At 43.1% G+C, this 26,044-nt stretch overlaps 1 long non-coding RNA gene across 1 annotated transcript in view; it reads right to left on the bottom strand.

Annotated features, from left to right (window-relative positions):
• LOC310888843 overlaps positions 1–26,044 on the bottom strand; it is a 48,772-nt gene continuing 22,728 nt past the window's right edge. Inside the window, exons 2-3 of the long non-coding RNA XR_014576205.1 lie at positions 2,345–2,532; positions 1–1,149 (exon numbers count right to left, since the gene is read on the bottom strand). This is a non-coding gene — a long non-coding RNA (uncharacterized lncRNA). The remainder of the gene's footprint in view (positions 1,150–2,344; positions 2,533–26,044) is intronic.

Below are 26,044 nucleotides of genomic sequence, written 5' to 3'. Positions count from 1 at the left end.
TTTCAACATGGCTGAAAAACAGTCTTTTCCTAATGAGAAGCAGAGATAACAATCCCTACCTCTCCAGCTGAGGGAACTAAGCTAATGCTCAGCACTTTCTAATATCCCACCTCCAATATGGAGCTATTTTAGGACTCAGCCTTTGGAAGAAATCCCTTGTTCAAGTACAATAATGAAATTCTTTCCTCTTTACCTGCACTGGTTGTGAACCCCTGCCTAATCAGGTCACCTATGGAGTTGAAAAGAAATACTTCAAATGAGTACAACAAAACATAACAGGCAAACACACAAAGAATGTTATCTAACTTCAAACAGATTGATCCAATACCCACTTCTGTTTTCCTCTAACTCCAGCAGGCCCACAGTCATTAAATTGTAATGTTTAATGTTACATATAGAAGATATTTGACTTTCAAGGACAAACAAAATATGCCGTACCTAACCTTTTATTTCCACACTTTCACAGCATATGAAAAAATAATTATATTTGGAAGTTGTGTCTAGTGTTCATTCATTTGAAAACTATATTTAGTTCAGTATCGTTTTGAAAAACAAAGGCTTATACACAGGATCGTGAGAGACTGAAAGTTCCTGTAAGAGAACATAACTCGGAGACTGTAATACATATTTTTATAACATCATTTTAATTTTCTCAGCCTTGCATAGATGTTCACAACAAGGATTTTTAATACTTCTCTTTGTGTCTGGAGATGTCAAACAGTTCTTTGAACCCTGTGTACTTAAGGGCATTGATGTTCTTTCAGCCAGTCAGATTGAATGAGCCTAACCCCCCTTTATCTTGTTCAGAGGTTATCCCTCATCATCACCAGCATCTGTTGGTTGCCAATAGACACAACAATTTGCACTGCAGTCTCTGGGTTCTGCTTTGGAAGCTTCTGGACCTTCTGGGGGCAAGGTCCAACATCATCGGGGAATGCCTGGGAACCCTCTGAGACACTTGAGGATTCCTGCTGCTGTCAGGTTAGGACAAGGTGAGGGGAGCTGGAAGGGTGTGGGCCTCAGGAAGCTCTAGCAGGTTCTAACAAGTGTGATCAGCTGCCTTTGACCTAGGGTTCCTGGAGCTGCTGTTGTAGATGCCCGCTGATTTGGGAGGGTCAAGCACCCCTTTAGCTGGTGCTTGGGAGAGGCCTAGAACAAAGCCAACAAACACAAAAGTTTGTACAGCAGAATGCAAAGAGGGCCTCACTTGAATTTATGTCACTGTAACAGTCCCAGATATGGTGGTGACGCACCACAGAACCGTTTCCCCATCAGGTGCTGAAGCAGCTGTCCCTGCTAGGGTAGAGGCTTCAATGCAACCCTCCAAGACCCAGGCTGTAGGGAATGCCTGGAGCATCTCTCTGATGTCAGAAGAGATGGCTTTCTGTATCTTAGGAGGCGTGATGTCTTGGAGGAACTGTGCTGTCAAGTGGAAGATTTAGGGGAGGAAGTGAGCAGTCTGCAACATCAGAGAAGATGAATGGGAGATAGACAGGCTCTTGTCTGAGATGCAGCAGCTTGAAAAGCTTCAGAAACCAACTGAAGGAGAGAAGCAGGTAGTGTCAACCCCACTGTTAAAGTAAGTGTAACCTCTGGGGAAGGGAAAGGATGGAAAGTGTTGACTTCGGGCACCAAGAAGGAGGCTCCTGCCCTACCTTAAGGACTTCTACAAAACAGATTCACTGCCCTCAAAGTTGAAAAGGAGTCAGATGTGCCTACAAGCAAAAGATGCAGTCCACCTAACCCTAAACCACACAAGGCTGCCAGGAAGAAATGGCAAGTCATTGTATTGGGTGACTCCCTGCTGCAGAGGCAGAGGTACACATCTGTCGGCCTGATTTACCAACTAGAGAGGTTTGCTGCCTGCTGGGGGCCTGGATCCAGCATGTTGTGGAGGGGCTGTCGAAGTTCGTCTGACCCTTTGACTACTACACTCTTCTGTTACTCCATGTGGGCACAAATGATACTGCCAGGGAATACCTGGACAGTACCAAAATGACTACAGAGCTCTGGGAGCAGTAGTCAAGGACATGGTGAGTAGTCAACTCTACTGGTGAAGGGGGAGGGTACATGGAGGAGGGCACTGATAGTACGAGCCAATAACTGGCTGTGGAACTGGTGTTGGCGACAGGGTTTTGGGTTCAATGACCGTGGGACCCTGCCTGCAGATCAGTAAGAAGTACCTTTTATTTGATAGTCTTCCAAACACTGTGTATGTCTCTCTCTCTCTCTCTCTCTTTATATATATATATATATATATATAATTATCAGCTTTTTAATCACTTCTGAGAATAAGGCACCCTAGAAATATATGATGCTCAAATACATTATTTTTGCTACTCACCTGTCTGTTACATTCATCCATAATCCTTGTAATCTCAATCTTTTTTCACCCCATAGCCCCATTTTTTTCTCTCCTTCTTCATTAAAATTGATTTCCCTTCTTTCCTTTCTCTTTCTTGTTTCCTCAAAGCGAGTCTTCTTCTTCAGCACTTGAACTACTCAGTTCACAGTCTCTTTTAACCTTTCCTGCTAAACACAGAAAGAAAATCAAATGTTACTATAAAATTGATAACTAAATAATAGTATAGGGAGTTGACCAAGTGTCCTAATTATAATTGTGCACAAGTAAATTATAATAAATATTTACTGCATCTATAAAGTAAATAATGCATAGGGAAATATTAATATAATTCACAAGTATATTTTTATGAACAAGGCCACAAGTATTTCAATAAATGAGCAAAAGGACTGAAATGTACATTGCCAAAACTAACAGAATTAGGTAGCTCTAGTTTTAGATATCACTCACTGAAGTAATATGAAAAATTACTTAAATCAGGGAGTTAATAAACCTTTATGTACCTATGTAGAAATTGTTTTCCCTAATGAAGGTTAAACAATCTTATGTTTTGACAGCAGAGGTGATAATGTCCCTCATTATGCAAATAGGATGGTCCTTTACTAAAGTGTTCTTTGATAGATGAGAGATATGATCTAGTATAAATCCCAAACTTTTAACCTTATTCTTTAAGAATGTAGATTAGTGCAAGTAGTACTCAAGATACTTCAAGGAAAAAAAATGTGTGTTTTCCCTCATTTCATTTCAGAGTAAATTCCAAACCATTTTGGCAAATGATTTATAACTAGGAAATGTGCACATCTTTCTGTATAAGAATTTTTGCACCAGAAGCCAAGCTATGCAGAACAGAGTTTTGTAATGAACTGATATCAGCTCCCTGAGCTTTACAATGCTAGTTCTATTGCAAAACTAAGGCCAGTCAGATGAAATATACAAAAATGCATAATAGCATGTAGTAAGCATTCCCTATTTCAAAAAAGCCATAAATCACTTTTTTTTTTGTCATATGCAAATTCTTTTAAGCAATAAAAGACTAGATACAACTATAAGAAAATATATCAATGATGTTCAATCTGGTACTAAAATAAAAGATGCTTACTTTTTCTGTCTTTAAACTGTTTATCATATTTTAATATTTGCATATTTTGAACAGAACAGCATACAGTTCTTTTAAATACAGAAAGAAAACAGATTTGAACAAGATTCACTTAAAATGATTTTTTAAGTTTTTATGTTAGTTCCAAATTATATTAAAAATTGCATTTGTTAATCAAAATTTAACAATTTTAAAACAGAGGTTGGTGTTTACTTATTTATTTTAATCTCATAGTTTTGCAGCCAATCTGATAAATTCCCACAATCTGTTACATAGCATTAAGCCAATATTATGGCCATTTAATCCATCATTTGACTCGATTCAAAGCTACTAAGGTAGAAAAGCTAGACCTCACTTATTCTGATCTTCAACTCTCTCTTCATTTTCTTTACATACATTAAAATTTAAGCTGATCAGTATTTTATTACTTTAAGAAACAAAGGAGTTAACAAATAAACAGTCAGTTGGTGCTTTATAACTACTGTCTGCAATATAATTATTTTTTTCAGAAAAACAAAATTTCAAATATAATACTCACTACCTTTCTGTATATGAATGACTTTTTATATCACCCTAAATTATTACCGTAAAGTAGAATACGGCATGCAAAATGGAACAATTTGTATTTTTGCTTTTCACCTATTTGAAAACAGTTCAGAAACTTTTCACTACTTAAAAATATACAAAGGCACTTGATCGTATTAACTGCAAAAAATAAAAGTCCAAAACACCGAAATAAATTAACTGGTTTAAATGTATTTATAAAACTTTTTTAAAACAGAGCTAGAAATTCAGTCTTATTCAGCAGTATTCACAAACAAACCCAGTCTATTTTTAGAAACAGTTTTAAATTTACATGGACTTAGTTTCTTTCTTGTTTTTCCTATAGTCTTACCTCTGATACAAAGAGTATTAGAATGGTGTTTCCTCTGCACATGCAGGACCCAAAGGAGTGTAACAGACTTTCTCTGTAACAGTAAACCAATATGCTAATCCACAGATTATTGAAGAATTTCCTTTCATTCAGCTGAAGCCAGTGGAACTATTGGCTAACAGCACTACTCCCACCTAAAGTATAATTCACTTCAACGTAGAAGGTCAGCGTGGACAGATTTGAGTAGTGACAAGGTTAACAAGGATGAGAGCTGTTTTGCAGATAAAGATTCTGATGTTGAATGAGTTCATAAAAATCACCGAATACTGAGAAAATCTACCAGGAAGGACACAAATCTTAGTGGAGTAGCAATATGGTGAGTACCTCCCACAGGCTTATCAGTTCCACACTTAAGACCAGGCTTCAAATAGCAAAATTTTTTATTGACATTTAGAGTCGGAACGCTTATTTCCTACAATCCATACAAAATAATCTATACAAAATATTTCATGTAACACTTGATAAACTGAATTTTGTTCTTCATTCAAGGGGTCTACTACAGGCCGCCTGATCAAGAGGATCCTGTTGATGAGGCCTTCTTGCTCCAACTACAGGAAGCATCGCACATACAGGCTCTCATCCTCCTGGGGCATTTCAACCACCTGGATGTTTGCTGGGAAAGCCACGTGGCAGGCAGTAAGCAGTCCAGGAGACTCCTGGAGTGCATTGAGGACAACTTCCTCGTCCAGGTATTAGACAAGCCAACCAGAGGAGAAGCGTTACTGGACCTGGTGCTCACCAGTACAGAAGAGCCCATTAAAGAAGTTAAGATTGGAGGAAGCCTGGGTTGCAGTGACCACATCACAGTTTGTGATCTTGAGGGATACAGGCCTGGCTAAGAGCAAAGTCAGGACCCTGAACTTCAGAAGAGCCAACTTCAGACTGTTCAAAGAATTAGTGGGTGAGATCCCATGGGACACAGTCCTTAGGGACAGAGGATCTGATCAGAGCTGGCAACTCTTTTAGGATATTTTCCTAGGAGTGCAAGAGCTCTCTATTCCCATATGCAATAAATCAAGCTGGGAAGATAGGAAATGGGCATGGCTGAACAAGGATCTGCTGGTCAAACTTAGGCAAAAGAAGGAAATGCACAGATGGTAGAAACAGGGCCATGTGCCCTGGGAAGAGTACAGAAATGCCGTCTGGATATACAGGGATGGGATCAGGAAAGCCAAGGCACTGACATAACTAAACTTGGTGAGGGATGCAAAGAATAACAAGAAGGGGTTCTACAGGTACATTGGCCGCAAAAGAAAGACTAGGGAGAGTGTAGCGCCTCTGACAAATGTAGATGGAGGACTGGTAAGGACAGATGAGGAGAAGGCAGAGGTATTTAACTTCTTTGACTCGGTCTTCGCTGGTTGTCAGGCTTCCCAAATCTCTTGAGTCCCCGAATTTCTAGGCGGGGGCTGGGGGAGCAGAGTCCCTCCCACTATAAGCGAAGAGCAAGTTTGGGACCTCCTAACACAACTTAACAAGTACAAGTCTACGGGCCCTGATGGCATGCATCCCAGAGTCCTGAGGGAATTGGCTGATATAGTCGCCAAGCCTCTCTCAATTATATTTGAAAAATCACGGCAGTCAGATGAAGTCCCTGGTGACTGGGAAAAGGGAAACATCACTCCCATTTTGAAAAAGGGTAGAAAGAAAGACCCGGGAAACTACAGACAGGTGAGCCTCACCTCTGTGCCTGGGAAGATCATGGAACAGATCCTCCTGGAAGCAATATCAAGGCACATGCAAGGCAAAGAGGTGATCCTAGACAGTCAGCATGGCTTCACCAAGGGTAAATTGTGACTGACCAATCTGGCGGCGTTCTGTAATGGAGTCACTGCATCAGTTGATAAGGGAAGACCTACTGATGTCATCTACCTGGACTTTTGTAAGGCCTTTGACATGGTCCCACATGACATCCTGATCTTCAAATTGGAGAGACAGGGATTTGATGGGTGGACCACTGAGTGGATAAGGAATTGGCTTGAAGGTCGCACCCAGAGAGTGGTGATCAATGGATCTATGTCCAAGTGGAGGCTGGTGATGAGCAATGTACCGCAGGGGTCTGTCCTGGGACCAGTACTGTTTAATATCTTCATCAGTGACATAGACAGTGGGATCGAGTGCACCCTCAGCAAATTTGCAGATGACACCACACTGAGTGGTGAGGTTGATACGATAGAAGGAAGGGATGCCATCCAAAGGGACCTGGACAGGCTTGAGAAGTGGGCCCACGTGAACCTAATGAGGTTCAACAAGTCTAAATGCAGGGTGCTGCAACTGGGCAGTGGCAATCCCAGACATGAGTACAGACTAGGAAAATTGCTCATTGAGAGCAGCCCTGCAGAGAAGGACTTGGGGGTTCTGGTGGATGAAAAGCTTGACATGAGCCAGCAATGCGCACTTACTACCCAGAAGACCAACTGTATCCTGGGCTGCATCAAAAGAGGTGTGACCAGCAGGTCAAGGGAGGTGATTGTCCCCCTCTACTCTGCCCTTGTGAGGCCCTCCTTGGAGTACTGAGTCCAGGTATAGGGCCCCCAGCACAAGAAGGTTGTGGCTCTGTTAGAATAGGTCCAGAGGAGGGCCATGAAGATGATCAGCGGGTTGGAGTACCTCTCCTATGAAGAAAGTCTGAGAGAGCTGTGGCTGTTCAGCCGACAGAAGAGAAGGCTCCGGTGTGACCTCATTGCAGCCTTTCAGTACTTAAAGGGGTCTTATAAAAAGGATGGAAAAGGACTCTTTACTTGGGTAGATAGTGATAGGACAAGGGGGAATGGATTTAAACTAAAAGAAGGGATATTTACATTAGAGGTTAGAAGGAAGTTTTTCACTCAGATGGTGGTGAGGCACTGGAACAGGTTGCCCAGAGAGGTTGTGGATGCTTCATCCCTGGAGATGTTCAAGACCAGGTTAGATGAGGCCCTGGACAAGCTGATCTAGTGGGTGGCATCCCTGCCCATGGCAGGGGGGTTGGAACTAGATGATCTTTAATGTCCCTTCCAACACGAGCCATTCTATGAGTCTATGATTCTATGATTCTATTATTCTATGATTCTATGAAAAGGGGTTAAAAATCCCCAACTTGATTAAAGGGGTTAAAAGTCCCCAACTTGGCTGTCTTGATTTGGTCTCTGAATTTTGCTTTGGTATTAGGAATTTGGTTATTGGGATTACGTGTTTGTTTCTGTTTACTTGGATCATATAGTCGTCTTGCTGCTCATATTTAATATGGACGGGGGATTGTCTAAGGGAGGCATCCTGAAAAAGTCACCTTTGGGGTGTATCTTGAAACATTGGAAACAGTTTGCCGGACCCCCAGGTGGAGTCACGATAAGGCAAAATTTGATTAAGTGTTGTAATCAATGTTGGCCACTGTATAAATTGGACAATGGGGGAAAAGTGGCCTATGAATGATACATTAAATTATAACACCTTGTTACAATTAATGTTGTTCTTGAGGAGAGAAGGAAAGTGGGATGAATTGCTCTATGTGGATATGTTCTTTATTTATGAGGAGACATCCGGAATGGCAGAAAGAATGCAGGATAAATCTTGCACCTAGTGATACCCTTGTTTTAGCTTTGGAAAAAGAGAAGAGGAAAACACTGAAAAGGTGTTGTTCCACCTGTAGTATAGGGCAACAGTGTTTAAAATTTTCTGAGCAAGAGAAAGATGATATTTGTTTAATGATAGCCCCTGAAAGAAGATTGTGAATCTCAGTATATGATATGATGTTCCAGGGAAAGGGAATGGAGAAAGTCGTGAAATATGTCACTCTCAAGGGGGATGAGCCAGCCCTGGGAGGCTGTGGATTTTAGCCCAATAGCTGGGCAAACAAGAGACAAGTAAGGGGAAGTTATACAGGCACCCCCGCGACAAGCTGTAGGAAGTGAAGAACCAGTGACTGTAAAGTTCCATTTTCAATTACTGATCTTAATAATTGGAAATTGGCTGCTGGAAGTTATAGGGATGATCCGGATAGGGTAGCTAGTGCTTTTGAAATGATGGTTAAAACTCAAGATCCTGATTGGAAAGACATTTAGGCAATTATGCAATTTATGCAAATTTTACTTGATAGCACAGAAAAAGAAATGGTTCATAAAATAGCTAAAACACAGGTGGAGGTGCAAGTTGCTTCAGGAATTTTGTCAGGGACCATTGAGGTCCATTTTCCTTCTCTAAATCCAAATTGGGATCCAAATATACCAAAATCAAGGCAGCTTTTGAATCAATATCGAAAGTGGATTTTATTTGGTATTCAAAACATGATACCTAAAGCTATTAATTGGTCCAAATTATATGAAATTAATGATTTTACTGATCTGATTTTACTGATTTTAACTGATTTTATGAACAAATTGAAAGAAGTTGCTCTTAAGTATACAACTACAGACCTTGATTCGGAGGAAGGAAGAAACCATCTAGCTCCTTTATTTATAGGGCATTCAATAGATGACATAAGGAGAAAGTTGCAGAAGCTACAAGGAAATGACGCTTGAAATCTAGGCAAATTGCTAGATGTAGGATTGCGTATAGAAATAGAGAAAGGCAAAAGGAAATTACAACCAGTAAGCTGATAGCAGTATTGGAGGGTGGTCAAAGAAGAGGACTGCACCCCAGAAGAGGCTGGAGAAGGGGAAGCTTTATGCCATCACACAATCCCAGGCCCCATCTGGGAGAAAATCCATGTGCTTACTGTAAAAAGGAAGGACACTGGAAGAGTGAGTGTCCCCTGTTGAAATGAAATACCTCTCCGACTCCTTTACTTACAGTGGGAGAGGATTGATGGGGACTGGAGGAGTCTCTCCAAGCGGAACCTCTAGTTAAAGCAAAGCTGGGAGATGAGGAAATAATAGAATTTTTAGTTGACCCTGGAGCTACATATTTGGTCTTAAATACAATAGAAGGAAACTTAAGTAACAAAAGCATAAATGTCATCAGTGCAATAGGGACTTGTGAGACCCAGCCATTTTTCAAACCCCTGAAATTTAAACTTGGAAAACAATGGATTAATCACAAGTTTTTATATCTGCCAAATTCTCCAAAACCTTTACTGGGTAGAGATTTACTTTTGAAAAGGTAGAAGTTGAAATCAGGTTCAAGGATGGGGAAGTGGAAATTTTAATCCCAGAATCTAAATATGTTGAAACCACAGCCTTGTTGTTAGACGATATAAATCCCAAAAGGGACGAGATACCTTGAGAAATAGAAGATGCAGTGTTTCCCATCATTTGTGCAGGAGAAGTTCCAGGAAGGTCTAAGAGAGTGGAACCAGTAAGAACTGATCTAAAACCAGGATCGTCACTGGTAAGAATTAAACAATACCCTTTAAAATTAGAAGCGAGAATTGGCCTGGTACCAATAGTTCAGACATGTTTGAAATACAAGTTACAGGTAGACTGTGAGTCAAAATACAATACGCCTATCTTAGCAGTAAAGAAAGCTAGCAAAAAAGATTACTATTTAGTCCAAGATCTTAGAGCAATAAATCAGATAGCACAAGCTATACATCCGGTAGTTGCAAACCTGTATACACTACTAATTACTCACTAGTGAGCAAGGCTGGTTTATAGTTTTAGATTTACAAGATGCCTTTTTCTGCATTCCTTTGGATTCTGAGAGTCAAGAACTTTTTGCTTTTGAGTGGGAAAATCCTGAAACAGGATGAAAGACACGATATACTTGGGCTGTTTTACCATAAGGCTTCAAGAATAGCCCAGCTATTTTTGGAAATCAGCTGGAAAAGAGTTGAAGATTTGGAGGGAAGAAAATGGACAGGGAACTATATTACAATATGTAGATGACATCTTCTTTGCAGCAGAAACTCGAGAACAATGTTTTTCTTTGACCATAAACCTTTTGAAATTTTAGAGACTTAGCGGATACCGAGTATCAAAAGAAAAGGCACAACTTGTCTGGGAAACAGTCATCTACCTGGGCTTCGAAATTCTAAAAGGGCAAAGGCAATTAGGAATTGAATAGAAAGAATCTATTTGCCGCCTCCCCAGGCCACATACACCAAGAGAACTGCAAGCATTTCTAGGCATGACAGGAAGGTGTTGCCTGTGGATTGCAAGTTATGGACTGTTGGTAAAACCTCTATACAAATTACTAAAAGATTCCCAAAAAGGGACTCTTAAATGGACAAATAGCAGCAGAGCCGCATTTAAACAACTAAAGCAAACTCTGATGAAAGCCTCTGCCCCGGGATTGACAGACCTAATCAAATTTTTTGAACTTTTCACTTATGAGTGACGAGGAGTGGCAGACACTAGGAGTCCTGTCCCAGTTTCTAGGAGGGCAATGGAGAGCCATAGCATATTTTTCCAAACAATTGGACAATGCAAGCCATTGAGGCCCAGCTGCCTCAAAGCAGTAGCAGCCACAGTATTATTCATTTGAGAGGCATGCAAACTCACTTTATGACAAAAGATCACTGTGTATGTACTGCATATGGTAGCCACAGTTTTAGAACAAAAAGGGGGGCATTGGTTGTCCCCCAGCGTATGCTGAAATACCAAGTAATAGCACTGGAACAAGATGACATTAATCTTAAGACTACTTGAGTTGTCAATCCCTCAGTATTTGTCTCCACTGATCAAGCAAAGAGTCCACCAGAACATGACTGCTTACAGACAGTGGAAGAAACTTATGCTAGCTGCCCAGATCTTAAAGATGTTCTGTTGGAAAACCCAGACTGGGAATTGTATACTGATGGCAGCAGCTTTGTTTGTGGTGGGAAGAGATTGTTAGGATATGCTGTGATGACCTTAGATGGCATAATAGAGGCATGAGCCTTATATCCCAAAACATCAGCCCAAAAGGCAGAGCTAATAGCCTCAACTTCAGCATTGGAACTAAGTGATGCAAAAAAGGTTAATATCTGGACAGACAGATTTGGGGATTTGAACAGTTATGGCATAAACTTACCTCATGGCTTCCAAACTGGACATGGTTGAAGAATTTGTTTGTTATTATAATAGTTATAATTTGTGTGTACATCTTAGCCTATATAATAATTCAGTGCTGTAGTTGTTGTAGTCAATTGTACATGAAAGTAAAGTTTAAATATTGGGGCTTTGGATTTCTGCAATAAAAAGAATGGCTGCTTTCTAAAACTCCAAAATTGAGTCTTAGAGATTTTCTTTGACTGGCTTTCAAGGAAGGAAGGAAGGAAGGAAGAAGTTGGAGTGAGGAAAAAGGAAGAGCGTGGGGGGGGAGGCGGGGAAGAAATTTGAAACCTAGAAGACACTGTGCCTTTTCTCCTCCACTGTCCTGGTTCCAGTTAGGACAGAGTTAATTTTCCTCCTAGTAGCTGGTAGGGTGCTATGTTTTGGATTAGGATGAGAAGAGCGCTGATAACATGCTGATGTTTTAATTGTTGCAGAGCAGTGTTTACACCAGGCCAAGGACTTTTCAGCTTCTCGCTCTGTCCTGCCAGCGAGCAAGCTAGGGGTGCAGCAGGAGCTGGGAGGGGACAGACCCAGGACAGCTGACCCAAACTGGCCAAAGGGGTATTCCATACCATCTGACGTCATGCTAAACAATATATAGGGGTGGCTAGCCGGGGTGGGGGGAGCCAGCTGCTCGGGGATAGGCTGGGCATCGGTCAGCGGGTGGTGAGCAATTGCATTGTGCATCACTTGTTTCTTACACATTATTATTATTAATACTATTATCATTATCACTATTATTATTGTTGTTATTATTATATTCCTGTCTTAATAAACTGTCTTTATCTCAACTCACCGGCTTCACTTTCCCGTTTCTCTCCCCCATCCCAGAGAGGGAGGGGGGAGGGTGAGCGAACGGCTGTGTGGTGTTTAGCTGCCAGCCGGGTTAAACCACAACATCCACCAAGACAGGGACACCTTCTTGCTACACTCTGCATCATCACCTTTTTGTAGGAATACTCGGGATAACATTTTTCTAGAACTACTATCATATATAGGAGTTAAATTTAGCAAATTAAAATGAGCTCCTTTCCACAACTTATAAGATAGCAGTCTGGACATAAGATCAAAACACATAAATGTAGGTTATGTTTAATTTCTAAATCAGAGTGTTGTGAACAGCTGTTTGTAACATTAAGATAACTCATCATTCATGGCTTTCTTCCTGGATAACTATACTTTGGATTGTGCCATTTCTGGTTTACTGATGTATTGCTGTTGTGATGACATATATAATTTTATCACAAAGTTTCTGGTAATGGGCCAAGCTGTGTCCTTTGTAATGGACTGTTGTGGTTTAACCCGGTCGGCAGCTAAGCACCACACAGCCATTCGCTCCACCCCCCCCCCCCCCCCCCCCCGAGATGGGGGAGAGAAACTGGAAAATGAAGCCTGTTTGTTGAGATATAGACAGTTTGTTAAGACAGAAAAATAATAATAATGATACTACTAATAATAATAATGTGTACGAAACAAGTGATGCACAATGCAATTGCTCACCACCTGCTGACCGATGCCCAGCCTATCCCTGAGCAGCCGGCCCCCTCATCCTGGCTAGCCACCCCTATATATTGTTTACCATGACGTCAGATGGTATGGAATACCCCTTTGGCCAGTTTGGGTCAGCTGTCCTGGGTCTGTCCCCTCCCAGCTCCTGCTGCACCCCTAGCCTGCCCTAGCCTGCCGACATTGATTTAGTATGTCTTTGAATTGACTTTTATTTATCAATATAATTTTGGTAAAAGAATGGGGACAGCATTTCTTGTTTGCTTCCTTATAACATGATAATAAAAAGATTAGGTTTGATTCTCCAATTTTAATCTAATTAACCTATTCAGAATGCAAGATGCCTAATGGAATGGAGACATCTTTATGGCAAGTTTGTTTCTTTCGTAAAACAACCATGAAAATGCTAAACCCTAGCACATTTTAACTTTGTTTTTTCTCTGGCTGCCTTTTTGTTTATAAATTAAATATTATTTCCACTCTTGTGTTTTGATACTTCTTGGCCCTGGTGTGACTTGTTCAAAGAACTCTCTCTGGGATGGTGCAGCAAAGCAGATTCAGAGTTCTGCTTAGAGAAGGAAGCGGAGAGTTTTGGTTCCCATTTTGCACTTCAGAAACAGTTTAGGGAAGGAAGCACCTTTACAACGTTTATTGTTGTTCATAGTTACTGACATCATATCTTTCCCTGACCATTCTGTGCATGTTTCCTGACATTCTATCAAGATTCTTTTGTGCTGCAGAGAGAGGATAGTGTGTGTGTATGTGTGCATGTATATATCTGTATGAATGTACAAAAAAGACAGGTGTGATTGACTGATCTGTTGCACTTGTGCACTTGTCCATTCATTTTTTCTCTTCTCAAAGCTCCGATCAACCTTCCATCAGCCATCAAAGTCTCTGACACATCATATAGTTAACAAAACCCTGCCAAAAAAAAAGAAGTTCCTCTTTTTGTTAGTCTGATTTTTTTCAAATGTTTGGTTTTGCAAAAAGAAAAAATGCAGAAGACTGTAACAAAATAGCAGGTAATTGTATTTATTTAAATGCAAATTGTTTGGATGTAACCATGTCATTATGTTGGAAGGTTTCATTTTTGGAAAAGTTATTTTGACAAAGCTTTTTGGAATTATTTTAAGTTCCTTTTTAGAATCTTCGTTTCTGTGTTTAAAGGACTGCCTGCTGGAAGTTGGAGCAGTAAACTTTTCAGAGAACCCCTTTTTCCTGATTGTTTTCTTTTGCAACTCACGTACCCATGCCTCTAGGGTCGAGGTAGATTTTCCATCCCATTTTCTCATGTCCTCTCCATGGTCACGTAGGTAAAACCACAGGGTGGCACGGGGTGTGTACCCCACCATATTGTCTTCCTTGCATAGATGAACACTTACCCCTGATAGCTGAGACACTGGTTTGTACAGGTGGGGAGGAAAATAAACTCTCTCTAAGTTGGTGGACCTCTTCAGAAAGTTTCTCCAAAGTATTCTCTTTTAGTTGGTGGACACTGGTTCGTTCAGGTGAAGGGGAAGATAAATTCTCTTTAAGTTGGTGGAACTCCTCAGAAAGTTTCTCCACAGCCGAGACGCAGGCCTGTAGGGAAGAGGAGAGACTTTCTTCGTACTGCCAGAGTTGTTTAGCCACTTCATCCACTGTGGGTTCCTCATCCTCTTTCCAGGCCATTATTGCCAATGACCTGGCATATGATGATGGTGCACTCCGTACAAACTTCCGTCACATGGGTCGTGTACACTGGACTTCATCTGGATCTGTGGATGTTTGTGCATCGTCTAGGCCCTTATAAATCACCTCCCGTATGGCTAATTCCCTCAGGTACTGAATTCCCTTCTCCATGGTGGTCCACTTGCCTGGTAGACATACAAGTTCTTCCTTGAAGGGATACCTTTCCTTCACAGCTGCCAGGAGACGCCTCCAGAGGCTGTGAGATCGTGCTCCATCTCCAATTGCTTTGTCAATGCCTGCGTCCCTAGCAAGGAATCCCAGCCGCCTGGCTTCCCTGCCCTCTAATTCCACACAATTGGCTCCGGTGTCCCAGCACCGGAGCAGCCAGGTGACAAGCTGCTCACCTATGCAGCGACCAAAATCCTTTCGCACATCTCGTAGCTCACGCTGGTATAGGGTTCGGGTAGTTACTGTTGATTTTTCGACATCCTCATCCTCATCCTCCTGTTCCTCTGACTGCCCAGCCTCGTCCTCTCTATACCTAGACGTAGCAGAAGACTGTCTGCGTTCTAAACGACCTGAATCTCTATACCATTTTTTCACCTTGTCTACAGGGGCAACTTGCACTGCTACAGCTCGTTTCTCTGACCCAGCCACAGGAGTGGGAGCGGCTGCAGGAGCTGGAACTGGAACGGCTGCAGGAGCTGGAGCAGCTGCAGGAGCTGGAGGGGCTGCGGGAGCTGGAGCGGCTGCGGGGTCCATTGTAGGGGTTGGAGTGGGCGTTGGGCCTGTCACAGGACTTGGAGTGGCCGCAGGGTCTGTCACTAGGTTGATAGTAGCATCAATTGCAGCTCGATAAGCACAAGCCAGACCCCAGCACGCTACAGTGATTTGTGTCACTTTGGAACTGCCAGAGTCATGACACCTTTTTTTCAAGCATTCTGCCAGCTTTTTAGGATTTTGCAGTTGTTCAGGGGTGAATGTCCAAAACACTGGAGGTGACCACTGCTCTAGAAACCTGCCCATATCCTCCCACACTCCCTGCCACTCGCAACTATCCCGCCTCAAGACAGATCTCTGGATGAGATTAACCTTAAACAAAACCTGAAGCGCATTCTGGAGACATAACAACAAGAACATGCTGGTCTGAGTATCCCAAGGATATTCATAATCTTGGAGAACTATCGTAACTAGCTCAGAGGACAAGAGGGTGGTGAAGGAGAAAGGGAGAGTGAACAGGTAGGAAAAAATATCTTCCCCTGTCCCCTCCACAGATTGGCTCCCTGACGAAAAAAGGCAAGAGGTGTAATTGTTAATAGTTTCCGAGATATGGGTTCCAAAGTATAGAGTCGACGTCAGTGCTGAGTACAAATACCAGGTTAGAGTCGTGACCAGAAATTTCATCATATCGTAAGCCATTGTTACACCGCACAGTACCATAACGATCTTAAACCAGGGCCCGGAAAGGATAAACAGCGCGACAGGGAGTACATACAGTAAGTAACGTGCTATAAAACTCAATTTGGAAAACAGGCACAGCAGACTTGAGATTAAAGCAATCAACATTGTGACTAGCAACTATTAAGCAGGTCTAATACTCATACCAATTTTAGTTTAACATACTCTGGTCAAATCTGTCGTTATCTCAACCCTTCGATCCCTACGCTGGGCGCCAAAAGGACTGTTGTGATTTAACCCTGCCCTTGTCTACAGGTTCAGGAAGACAAGAGACGTGGGAAGCCTGACTATCAGTGAAGACTGAGGCAAAGAAGTTGTTGAGTACCTCAGCCTTCTCCATGTCTGTCCTTATACCAGTTCACCCTTCTCATCCATCAGAGGGCGTACACACTCCTTGGCCTTTCTTTTCTGAGCAATGTATCTATAGAATTCCTTCCTGTTATTCTTTGCATCCCTTGCCAAGCTCAGGTCCATCCATGCCTTGGCTTTCCTGATCCCATCCCTGCACATCCAGACCGCATCCTTGTACTCTTCCCAGGCCATGTGTCCCTGCTTCCACTGCCTGTGCATTTCCTCCTTGTGTCTCAGTTTGATCAGAAGGTCCTTGCTCAGCCATCCCCGTTGTCTGCCCTCCCTGCCCGCTTTCTTACGCAGGGGGATGGAGAGTTCTTGAGCTCTAAGGAAAACATCTTTAAACAGTCTCCAGCTCTGCTCATCTCCTTTGTCCCTGAGGACATTGTTCCAGGGGATTTCATCCACTAGGTCTTTAAATAGCTTGAAGTTCGCTCTTTGGAAGTTCAGGGTCCTGACTTTGCTCTTTGCCACGCCCGTATTAAAGAGGTCAAGATTGGAGGCAGTCTGGGCTGCAGTGAATACCCCCTGGTTGAGTTTGTGATCTCAAGGAATATGGGCCTGGCAAAGATCAAAGTTAGGACCCTGAACTTCCAAAGAGCAAATTTCAAGCTATATCTTCTTAAGTATGGTCTCAAATATGTGTAATGGCTGTTCAGGAGGACAGACTTTTTCATAACGAGTGCCCCCTTCTCCTTCCCCTTTCCCACCTTTTAATGGTGAGTGTGACATCATATGGTATGGAATATCCCTTTGGTTGGTTTAGGTCAGCTGTCCTAGCAATGTCCCCTCCCCAGTTCTCACCCACCCACAGCCTACTGGCTTTGGGGTGTTTGGAGAGAGTCTTGATGTTGTGCCAGAACTGCTCAGGAGTAGACAAAACTTCGGTGTGATCTCTAGCTACAAGTACAGGGCACAGTACTCTATGGGCTGCTGTTGGGAAAGTTAACACCATCCCACCCAAACTCAGTACAAGACCTGGTGATCAGAAAGATGTAGATGAGGCCTTCTTCAAACAACTGGAAGAAGACTCACATTCACTGGACAATAATAAATCTGCTGGAAGGAGAACAGAGCAGGGCTCAAGCAATCTGGGATATTTCTTGGTGCGCTAATGACAGTTTCCTGACAGAAGTGATGGAGGATCTAACGAGGAAAGGTGCTTTGCTGGACCCGATGCTTATGAAAAAGGAAGAAGTGGTTTGGGTTATGAAAGCTGGAGGATACTTTTACTTATTCAGGTGAACAGGTGGAGTAGGCTCTGCAGTTTCTGGAATTTGGATTGGGCTCTACCATTCCTAAAGCTTCACCTGATCAACAATACCCAGAAAATGTTTGTGTGAAACTGTCCACCACCCAATCCTACATAAAATCTAACATCTAAGATTTTGGTATTTACTTTGCCTTTGTTTTGGGGCTCCTCAGACTCCTGTCATTAATTATTAAGCAAAGAGTTTTTTCATCTCCAGGAATTCTTACTTACAACCCTTTGCTCATCTCACACATCTCCATTTAAGATCCAGGTGAACATAAGCTATATGATATATACCTCTTACCATGCTTGTCTAGCCCGTTGTTATGGCTTGGGCTGGGAAAAGTTAAATTTCTTTGTAGAGGCATGTATGGTTCTGTGTTTTGGAATTTTGGTGAAAATAGTGGTGATAATACACTGATGTTTTAGTTGTTCCTGAGCAGAGTCTTCACAAAGCCAAGGACTTCTCTGCTTCTCATGCTGCTCTGCCAGTGGGAAGGCTAGGGGTACACAAGAAGTTGGGAGGGGACAGAACCAGGACAGGTTACCCAAACAGGCCAAAGGGATATTCCATACCATATGGTGTCACACTCAACAATAAAAGATGCGTGTAAAGAAGGAAGCAGGAACGTGTAGAGTGATGGCGTTTGTCTTCCCAAGAAACTGTTACATGTGATGGACCCTGCTTTCCTGGAAATGGTTGAATGTCTGCCTGCCTATAAGTAGTGAATGAATTACTTGTTTTGCTTTGCTTGCATGAACAGTTTTGCTTTACCTAGTAAACTGTTGTGGTGGTTTTACCGTGCTAGGCAGCTGAACACCACAACCGCTCTCTCACTCCCCCTCCTTAGATGAGGAGGGGAAGAAGTAAAGGAAAGAACAACTCACGGGTTGAGATAAGGATGATTTAATTAAAGGGAAGAAAAAAAATAATTGTTAAGGAAAGATTATTATTAATTAAACAATTTAACTAAACAATTTAACTAAACAATTAACCATTTAACTAAAGGGGAAAAAAAAGGAAAGGGGAAAAGGGAGGGGGAAAGGGAAAACTAAACAAAACAAGTAAAGGCTATGTGGAAGTGCAGAGGAAAGAAATTACTCTCTACTTCCCACAAATGAGTGATGCTTGACCACGTCCTTGAAGCAGGGCCTCAACACACGTAGCCGGTGTTCGGGAGGAGGACAGACGTTTTCACAATGAGAGCCCACCCCTCCCCTCTTCTTCCTTTTTCCACCTTTTATTGCTGAGTGTGACATCATATGGCATGGAATATCCCTTTGGTTGGTTTAGGTCAGCTGCCCTGGTGATGTTTCTTTTCTCACATCTTTGCCCACCCCTGGGGGGGGTTAGAGAGAGTCCTGATGCTGTGCCAGCACTGCTCAGCAGCAGACACAACACTGGTGTGATACCATTGCTGTTTTAGCTACGAGTGCAGAGCACAGCACTGTATGGGCTGCTGCAGGGAAAGTTAACATCCCAGCCCGACCCAGTACAACTGTCTTTATCTCAACCCGCAAGTTCTTGAATTTTTACCTTCCCTATTCTCTCTCTCATCCCACCGTCAGGGAGTGAGCCAGAGGCAGTGTGGTGCTTGTCTGCCTGCCAGGGTTAAACCACAAGAACTTGGATTTGTAGCTCATAAATTCATATAAATGCCAAGAATTCAGAAACAAAAGGAACTTGAGACAATTGGGTCAGGGTCACAGTTAAAATTTCAGCAAAAAATCCAGAGTTAGATTGGATATCAGCAAGTGTTGAATAAAGGTGTAATGGTAATAGAGCAGTATACTCTTTTGGGAAACTGTAAAGACAACTCCATCAATACAGGTACAATTTAAGAGTTATATATGTCAGCTTCTAGAACTGTAAAAATGCTTAATTTTGCATTTTGTGTTCACTGAGATTGTAGGGTGCAAGAAGGCATTGCAATGGTGAACTATCATAGAATGTTTCCTCCATTGTCCAGAAAACCTGATTATCTCTAATAAAGAACTACCTGGCACCAGGAAGATGAGCAGATACAAGATGGAGAAATACCTGACAGCCATGAAGATAAGAAGTAGCAGCTGCAAGCAAGTGGACTGTACTTAATGAGCAACATGAGACAGAGTGTGCATTTACACATATTAATTTCCATTCTATATAATGTCCTGGTTTCAGTTGGGATAGAGTTAATTTTCTTCCTAGGAGCTGGTATGGTGCTGTGTGAGAAGTGACATGCCCTGTTCTCTGATGGGTCCTGCTATGCCATTGTTATGCCTGCATAATCACTTTTGAATATGCAAGGTTAGTGGAATTTTTCACTGCAAAAACACCTTCTACTGCAGAAACACAACTTTGTTTCTCACAATTCCCCCCTCTTCTTTTCTTACTCCTATTGTTGTTTTTGCACCTCTTCACATACCCCACTACTGAGTTTTTCCAACATTAGGGCGCAATATTTTTCTTCGGATGTCACGGGGGATGACAGATACACAATGCCATTATTACTAGAATACTAACAAATAGTTGCTTGAGCCAATTCCATCCAGGCAACCACAAGGTCAATTTTTCCCAAATACCTCTAAATCCCCAGGAAGGTTCGTCATCTTGGGCCACCTCATGTTAAGATCTCAGTTTTCTCCCAAATATTTTTGAGATCAGTCTCAATTCGCCCTGTTTGGTCTACATACATACAGCAACTGGCATTAATTATAGTGCAAACCCCTCCTTGCAAGGCCGGTAAGAAATCCAGTACCATTAGATTCTGGAATACCATCTTTGACAGACTTGTCACCTCCTCTTGCGATGCCTGGATCGCATCTAGACTGTTATTGTCTAATTCTTCGACTATGGCTGAGATATTCACAATAGCTTTCTCTAATTCATTCACCCCTAACCAAGGTATAAACCAGCTTGTGAAACTGCGAAACACCTTTCCTCTCTCCACTAGAGAATTAATTGAAGTCCTCTTGATTCTGCGTATGTGGGTATCAAGGAGGCCTGTGCTTTGGTTTTGCATATTCTCAATAATGGTTATGCTAGAAATTATTGCCCCCAGGGTGCAAGCTCCCTTCCATCCTAGGGGCAACACTTTCCTGGCCCTATTACCACATAGCCAATACCACCCTTTGCCATTTGGGACTGGCCATCCGGTTAGTGTAATGATTCCCACACCATGTTTGGCATGCATTAAATTTGTTAGCACTTCCATAATTATCATATTTGTTACAGTATAAATAATTCTCTACCTCACAGGTAACATTTCCACACCCAGCGTCGGTATTATTGCCACCTGAATTTCCATCAGTATGAAGAATGATATACATGCTAATATAAAAACCAGAATCCCCTGGGAACATTCCAATTCTATGTAATCCAACTCTTTTTCACAATTACATGTGGTATTCATTATTTTTTTCCTAAGAAGAAGTTAAAGGTTAGTTAAAAACGATTCTCATCTCCTTCTTATTTATAATTTTAAACGTTCTTTTATAGGAACAGTCTCTCAGGTCTCAGGATCAACTGATGCCTTCACCCGGGTTTAATGAGTGTAATTAGTCCACCATTTCTCAGCTGTTCTTACTGTCATCTCAGTAGTCAGAAGCACTTGGAATGGTCCATTCCACTCAGGTTGTAGCTTCAATTCCCTCTATGTTCGTATAGAAGCCAATCTCCTTCTCAGAATGGATGGATAGGGGCTTCCAAGGGCTTCCTTCCTGGAAGCCCTCATCCTTCCATGAGAGCAAGAATGCCAAGGAGTGTGACATTCCCATTTAATTCCTAGAGTCCGCATTAGCCCTTGCAATATTTCTGATGTTAAGCGACTCCCTTGATCAGAGTCAATATTTTCAACAATTCCGTACCTGGGAATTATCTGTTCTAGAATTACTTTATCTACTGTGTTTGCAGTAGCAGATACTGAAGGGAAAGCTTCCACCCACCCTGACAAATGATCGACCAAGACTAATAAGTATTTAAATCTACCTACCCTAGGGAGTTCTTTAAAATCTACCTGTACATTTTGGAAGGGTTGAATTCCTGGTTCTCGCCCCCCCCCCCCCCTTTGGTCTGACTATGGATAATTTTCCTATTTACCTTTTGACATACTACACAAGTCTTGTATACTTGTTCAGCCAGAGTATATATATTCCTACACATACATTTTTCCATAGCACAGTGTCACACATTGCTTGAACTCCCCAATGACTCCCTTGATGTAAAACAGTTAATATTTGCCTCATTAGCACTTTATTCAGCATTTCTCTGCCATCAGGGAGTATCCATTTTCCTTCGGACTCCGTGGCTCCTAATTCCTTAAAAACCTCTTTCTCTTTTTCACTAAATATCTGCTTTTCTGGTGGGGAGGGTACTTCAGGTATAAGATAATTTATAGCGACTTCTGATTGCAAGGCCGCCTCCTGGGCTTTTTCATCTGCCACACGGTTCCCTTGGACAGTGACTGAATTCCCTTTCCTATGGGAAACCGTGTCAAAAGCTTTGCTGAAGTCCAAAAAGATCACATCAGCTGGTTTCCCTTGATCGACTAGATGGCTGATCTTACCTTAAAAGGAAATCAAATTTGTTAGGCAGGACCTACCCCTCGTGAACCCATGTTGGCTGGGACCAATGACTGCATTGTCCCCCAGGTGCGCTTCAATAGCTTCAAGGATCATCCTCTCCATAATTTTACCAGGCACTGACGTGAGACTGATAGGCCTGTAATTGCTAGGGTCTTCTTTCTTACCCTTCTTGAAAATTGGCACATTTGCCAGCTTCCAGTCCAATGGGACCTCTCCAGATTCCCAAGATCGTTGAAAAATAATTGAGAGAGGTCCTGCGATGACGTCAGCCAGCTCTTTAAGCACCCTGGGATGAATCCCATCTGGACCCATGGACTTGTATGGATCCAGGTGGAGCAGCAAATCCCGCACACATTCAGGGTCGGTTGGGAGTTTGTCATTCCCACCATCATGGTCCTCCAGCTCAGGGCACCCTGGGTCCCGAAGCCCATCATCAGTGTTGAAGACAGAGGCGAAGAAGGCGTTAAACGTCTCTGCTTTGCCTATGTCATTGTCTCTGAGGAGACCTTCCCCATCTAGTAGCAGACCTATGTTTTCTTTGGTTCTCCTTTTTCCGTTCACATATATAAAAAAAACCTTTTTTATTGTCTCCCACAGACATGGCCAGCTTCAACTCTAGTTGGGCTTTGGCCACATGAACTTTCTCCCTACAAACATGAACAGCATCCCTGTATTCCTTCCTCATCGCCTGACCATCCTTCCAGCAGCTGTACACTTTCTTTTTTCGCCTAAGCTCCAGTAGAAGGTCCCTGGTCAGCCAGGCAGGCCTTCTGCCCCACCTGCCTGACTTCCGATATTTTGGAATTTCCTGATCTTGTGCTTTTAGGAGGCAGTGCTTTAAGACTGACCAGCACTGATGGACGCCAATGCCTTCAAAAGCAGTTTCCCAGGGGACCTTGCTGACTAGTTCCCTGAGCAGCCTGAAGTCTGCTTTCCCCATATCCAGGGCTGAAGTTTTGGTGACAGTTTTCCTTCTGTCACCATAAATTCTAAACTCAACCACTTCATGGTCACTATGACTGAGACAGCCGCCAACTGCCACGTCCCCCACAAGACCCTCTCTGTTCTCCAGCAACAGATCTAGGAGGGCACCTTTCCTAGTTGGCTCTCTTAGCACCTGCACCAAGAAGTTATCATCTAGGTGTTTTATGAACCTCCTGGACTTGCTCGTGTCAGCCGTGTGGTGATCCCAGCTGACGTCTGGCAAGTTGAAATCCCCAATAAGGACAAGGGGAGTTGATCTCGAGGCATCTCTTAGTTCTGCAAAGAATAATTCATCGGCATTGTTGTCCTGGCCGGGTGGTCTGTAATAAGACTCCCACAACGACATCCCCTTTATTTGTTCGTCCCTTAATCCTTACCCAGAGACTCTTAACTTGGCCATCGCCAACTTGAAGTTCCACACAGTCCAGCCCATGCTTCACATACATTGCCACCCCGGCCACCTTGCCTACCCTGCCTGTCCCTCCTGAGGAGCTTGTAACCATCTACTGCAACACACCAGCCACAGGATTCATCCCACCAGGTTTCTCTTATGCTGATGATATTGTAGCTGTGGGACTGGGCCAAGACTTCTAGCTCATCCGTTTTATTCCTCATACTTCGTGCATTTATGTAGAAGCACTTCAAATGCATCTCCCTACACGCAGCACCTTGTGGAGCCGACCGAAGGACCTCACTAGGACACAGTCCCTCTGATTCTAGCGCACCATCCCTTAGCTCATCACCGGCGTGCCTGGTTTTATCCCCTTCCCCCTTCGACTCCAGTTTAAAGCCCTATCTATCAGCCCTGCCAACTCCTGAGCAAAAATCCTTACCCCTCTCTGAGAGAGGCGCATCCCATCTGGTGCCAGCAGGCCCGGTGTCGTGTAGACCTTCCCATGATCGAAAAAAACAAAATTCCGCCAGTTGCACCAGTCCCGAAGCCATGTATTAATGTGATGAGTCTGCTTGTCAGCATCAACCCTCCCTATCAGAAGGACAGAGGCAAACACAACCTGTGCCCCTGATCCTTTAAGTAGTCGCCCCAAAGCCCTAAAGTCCCTTTTGATCCCTTTTGATCGCTCTCAGACTTCTCATTGCTACCTCGTCATTACCAGCCTGAAAGACCAGTAGCGGGTAGTAGTTGGTGGACCATACCAGGCGCTTGACTTTCCTAGCGAAGTCTCTCACCCGAGCCCCAGGGAGGCAACAGACTTCCCTGTGGGTAGGGTCCGGTCGGCATATCGGGCCCTCTGTCCCTTTCAAAAGGGAGTCCCCCATGACAATAACCATTCTTTCTTTTTTGACAGTTGATGTAGCAATGCAATTCATCCCTGAGTACTTTCTCATTCTGACCCCAAATCTCTCATATGATTTCTGTGTTCTGGGTTGTTATTATCCCAGTTGGATATTTCTGCTCTATTGGAATTACGGTCCAAGGGAGGTTAGTTTTTCCCATTCTTGCATAGCTGCCTGCCAAATCATTCCCCTCCTAAATATTCTTCTCCAGTGAATAGCATACTGAAGATCGACATTTCCCCCCCCCTCCCCCCCTCCACATGCAAATTAGGCCTTAGAAACTTATTTGACTGTTCTGCTAGGCCCTCAATTAAAGACTTCATTTCCTTCTTAAAACTCCTAACCTCTCTGCTGGTGAGGGGGGGAGTTCACATAACCTATTTGTCCTTGTCCCACTGGAACCTCCCTAAGCGGATACACAGTTACTGTAAGTACTGTTAATATCAGGGAAGGCGAAATTCTCAATCTCTTCTACATTGTTCTAATTCTTGAAAGAGCCTAGAGTGCGCTCCTTCTCCAGGAACAGCGTCAATTGCAGTCCCTGTCTCCCCTCCTGGAGCAGCTGCTGCTGCCTCCGGTGCAATACTAGGATTGTAGGGAGCATAACTTGATTCCTCCTCCGAAAAAGGAGTCTTATTGTTTACATATAAATTTAAAGCCTGAATTTTCATCAGACCCGTATTTTGGCCAAAATATTGAAGTTCCTTTTATTGTTTTTTTAGGCCAGACAATTACACAATATCTAACCATTGGTTTTTTTTTTGTTGTTTTTTTTTTTTAATCTTTTTCCCTAGTTTTTGGGTTGTTTTTCCAATTCCTTATCATTCTCCCCAAAGGACTATCTTTAGGCACAATCCCGGGGTTTCCACCCCCATTCTGCTGTTCCTTGGAGCCCTTATTCCCCATCTCTTCCTGATGTGCTGCTGTGGACTTCACCACCCACAGGGTACCACACACCGTCACCTAGGATAAGGATAGAGGTGGGGTGTACTGCTGGGCACCTTACTGTGCCCAGGGTACCGTACACCTAAAGGCTCAATCCCCCGAGAGTCTCTTTGGCTGGTCTATCTTTCGTTTCGTCCGTCTCCGGCCACGCCCCTCACAGGACTACGGAACCGTGGATTGGGACTCCATGCTCGCTTCGCAGTAAAAGTGCATCTCATTCACACTCTGCACAAGAGTCTCCCCGAACCCACCCCGAGGCAATATACGGTAAAGTTTCCCTTACCTCGGTCCGTGCATGGAATTCCCGGTCCGGGTTATCAGCAGTTATCCCTGTGCCTGTACCGTGTCTGTGCTGTGTCTGTGCTGACCTCCCTTCTCCCCAGTGCTTCGCAGAGCCTGTCTTCAGATTAACAGCCTCGGTCCTTTGTCGGCCATACCGAGACAACCGAACACCCCCGACAGAACCGCTGAAATCAGCGGGGTGCACCTTCCTGTCTGTGGTGGCAAGAACTCTTCAGTAGGTGACAAGATCCCAGATGAGCCCCCGAATTGTGAGAAAAATCTCAATAATTTCCTTCAGACAGGATCTTCTGTGAAGCTATTTTATTCGCGATTGCAATGGCGGGCGTCCTGCAAGCAGGAACACACAGTAAAAGTTTAACGTAACCTT

The sequence above is a fragment of the Anser anser genome (genome assembly GCF_964211835.1).
Source record: "Anser anser genome assembly, contig: SUPER_W_unloc_2, whole genome shotgun sequence".
Classification (NCBI taxonomy): Eukaryota; Metazoa; Chordata; class Aves; order Anseriformes; family Anatidae; genus Anser; species Anser anser.
The sequence above is the reverse complement of the archived record's forward strand: the minus strand, read 5'-3'. Positions and strand labels throughout refer to the sequence as shown.